Source organism: Alligator sinensis, unplaced genomic scaffold, assembly GCF_000455745.1.
Source record: "Alligator sinensis unplaced genomic scaffold, ASM45574v1 scaffold1094_1, whole genome shotgun sequence".
NCBI classification, from domain to species: domain Eukaryota; kingdom Metazoa; phylum Chordata; order Crocodylia; family Alligatoridae; genus Alligator; species Alligator sinensis.
Genome location: NW_005842562.1, coordinates 741,686 through 745,402, shown reverse-complemented (window position 1 = coordinate 745,402; position 3,717 = coordinate 741,686). Strand labels below are relative to the sequence as shown.

Sequence of the window (3,717 nt, the reverse complement as noted above, 5' to 3'; positions counted from 1 at the left end):
TCCGCGCGGGTCGGTGCCCCCCCCCCCCCCCCCCCAGCCTGCCCATGGACCCTTCGAGACGCCCTGATCCCACCAAACCCTCCAGGACCCCAGCAACACCCTGCAGATCCCTCCTGATGCCACCTGCCTCTCCATCCCTCCTGCAGATCCCACCTGCCCCCCCCATCCCCTCACATCACTCCCATAAACACTGCCTGCTCCCCCGTCTATCCTGAGGACCACCGATTCCGCCCTCCGAGCCTGCTTACTCCCCCCATCCCATTTACCTTTGATTGGGTGGCCATTTTTAACACAGTCTAACTTCCCCAAATGTCTGTACCTAGCCTTAGTGCCAATCAGGGTTGCAATAGTCTGTTTTTGTGAACACTGGTTCTTCAGGAACTGGATCAAAGCAGTATTTCCACTAAGGATGTTCATTAGTATCTCATGATTAGCAAATATACTTTTATTTTTCTATTTCAGAAGAGATTGCTTAGCCAGAATATAGTTAGCTATATTTAAAATGATCAACCAAAACCTATTATTCATCACTGGGTTTTATTCATACTCATAGATTAAAACAAATATTTGCTTTTAAAAAAAATAAATATAAATCAAACTTTTTAAAAAGTCAGTCACCTATAAAGAATGTTTCCCTTCCTGACAGCATTTGTCCACATTCATTGCTAAAAAGATTACCTTGTGACAAAGTATTTATTTTTTCCTGTCTGGCACCTCAACAATCACAAGGAGCCAAATGAAGTCTTGACACAGGTCTTCAGGCTGTTACTCCCTTTGTGACTTCGCTCATCTTTAAAGTGGACTTTAAAGGTAAGTGGACTTACTGACTTCAACCAAGTTTAACAACTATCACCTCTTGATTAAACTTTTTCTGCAATACTCCTACACTTAACATCAGCTTTCTAGATAGGGCAATCCACATGCAGGATGGCACCCTACAAACCACCACAGACCACCATACTTACATCCAGCAATCATCCCCAGTACATGAAAAAAGCTGTAATCTGCAGTCAGGCCTTCAGATCCTGAGGAGAACACTTGCAATGCCTACCTGGCCAGCCTAAAATCTTCCAACAAGGACACTCCCATAGAGAAATAGGCCATAAAGCTAGAAGAGCTCTCCAAATACCATGCAATAACCTGCTACAATACAAGCACCACCCCCGTGACTACACGCCCTGGTGGTCACCGATCAACCCCACACCAGAACTGACCAGCCAGCTACAGTTGATACTAGGCAAAGACCAGATCCCAAGAGAAAACTTCCCAGCTCCTCTGCTCCTGGCTTTCAAAGAACCCCTTAACCTCGCCTAACTCACCATCAGAAGCAAACTCCCTACTGCCCAATAGACATCAAGTGGGATACAGAATTGCCTGAGCAAGAAATGCTTAACCTGTCAACACATCTCCACTGCTACTACAATCAACACTCCCCAAAACGAGCCCATCAGAATCCATGGATCCTACACATGCCTCTCTCAAAGAGTGATATACCTGATCCAATGCACCAAATGTCCTCCTGGCTCCTGGGCAAGAGAAACTGTACACCAAAATAAACTCTCACAGAAAAAATAAAGGACATACATCATTAGGAGCACATTTCTCACAGAATAACCAGCTTTTCTTCTGCTAATTGCTTGTCTGCTACCCCTGGGAATTTCTCTCTCTCTCCCCACCTTCAAAGTGTTCTCTCTTATGCTGTGCTTGCTTTTACTGCTCAGACCTGAAGAATATCTTGCATACAAAACTAGGCAGTTGGTCAATAAAAGATATCACCCTAAGTAATCCTTGCCTCTTACAATTCCTGAACTTACACCACCCTAACACTACCTTATCTTTAAATGGTTTATAGTGCTAGGTAAACTTTCTACTGACGTCAGATACAATTGTAGTACAATTTACTTGGCAGCTGCTAAAATGTTTTCAAACTGTTACCATGCCTGAAGACAGCAATACGTGGAACAGCAATACACAACACCCCCTCAGGAATACATCCATTCAGAGATGTTTGTGGTGCTTTGGGATTCAGATGGGTTTCTAAATTTTGGCCCTGCTAGCAGGTCTGTCTGATGGCAGGCAAATAACCAGTATGTCCATCTCATTTGCTTTCTCTGTACACAAAGTAACTCATGCTTACCCCTCAAGGACATGACAAGGACAGGCAGGTGCGAGACATGCCAAACACTTGGCTAAACATGGGCTAAAAACAGACAACCAGTTTAACTCGGAGCTATCCCAGGCTTTGACTTGCATTAAAATAGTTGTGTGACAATACATAAGAATTGCCACCGTCTGGGTCAAACGATAGATCTATATCGCCCAGTGTCCTGTATCATACCGCACAACCCAGACACCTGCCCCTTCTGATCAGAGGAAGACCCTGGCGCTCACCTACCTGCTGAAGACACGAGGCTGCAGCCCCTTCACCACCTCCTCCAAAGCCTCCTGCTGTGGTTTTGACTGCACTTCTCCCTGCACCTTTTTTCTCACGGGCTTCCTGTCCACGACCCCACCAAGTCCCGGGACCAGCTGGTCAACCTCCTCCTGGCTCTGGCCAAGCTGACCATCTATAAGACCAAGAAGCAGGCTCTGGCCAAGAGGAACCCAGGTGAGTGGAGGGCTGCTTTCCTGGCACTCCTCTGCTCACATCTCCAGGCAGTTTCACTGCTCAGCATCCACAGGCTCCCTTGACTCCTTCAGGGGGCAGTGGGCGCTGGCCAGTGCGCTCTGCTTGGTGTCTCCCTCTGAATCTCTAGTTATTAACCTATGACCTCAGTCCCGTTCCCGTTTTCTTTTTTGTTGCCCCAAGCAATTAGTTGGTATGTCCCCAGTGGCCTCCCATCTTAAGGGGAGCTTATAGATTTCATGATGGGCCAGGGCCGATGAGTTCATGACATATTAAAGGGGACAGTATCACACCACACACCCCTTCCCTGCCCCATACCTGCCCCTTCTGAGCAGAGGAAAACCCTGGTGCAAACCTACCTGCTGCAGGCACCAGCTCCTTCACCCGCACCCCCAGACGCTCCCGCTGCAGTTCTGGCTGCAGGACTCCCCACCCCTGGCCCCGCTAAATCCTCAGACCTCCTGGTCAACTTTACCTGGCCACAGCTAAGCTTGTGATCTACCTCACCAGGAAGGAGGCTCTGGCAAGGGGGTGCCGCGGGGTCCTTGGTCCCTGGGCCATTCCCGTCTCCAAGCCGGTCTTCACCGGGCAGCGTCCGCCAGCCCCCTGGACTCGTTTGGGAGCCCCGGCATTGCCAACTCTCGTGATTTTTGACGTTGTTCTTAAGGTCCACGCTCCGGGAACGTAAAAAACAGCTCTTCCATTTATATATCTACACAAATACATATATATATATATATATACACACACACACACACACACACACACACACAAGAAAGAGAAAAGTTGCTCACATTCCCGGTGTGTAGACTTTAAGAACAACGTCAACATTTCACGAGAGTTGGCAACGCTGGAGGGTGCTGCCCAGTGCTCTCTACTTGGTGCCCTTGTTTTAAACCTTCCCTCCCATCCGTTTTGTCTTTTATTTGTCCCAAGCCAGACGCGCCCTGAGCGGCCCCCTCAGCACAGGGGCAGGGCGGGGCCGGGGCCGGGGCCGCTCCCCTGCACCCCTCGGGGTGGCACCGAGGCGCAGCCCCCGGGAGGGAGGCAGGGTCCCGAGGGGCTCTGCAGCCCGGGGAGGCGCGGGGCTG

The 3,717-nt window shown here is 49.3% G+C and overlaps 1 protein-coding gene across 3 annotated transcripts in view; it reads right to left on the bottom strand.

Annotated features, from left to right (window-relative positions):
- RGS12 (regulator of G protein signaling 12) overlaps positions 1–2,484 on the bottom strand; it is a 159,250-nt gene extending 156,766 nt beyond the window's left edge. For all 3 annotated transcript variants that reach the window (XM_025214059.1, XM_025214060.1, XM_025214061.1), the window contains exon 1: positions 2,396–2,484. The gene's annotated coding sequence lies outside the window, so the exon portion shown is untranslated. The remainder of the gene's footprint in view (positions 1–2,395) is intronic.
- Positions 2,485–3,717: the final 1,233 nt, after the last annotated feature.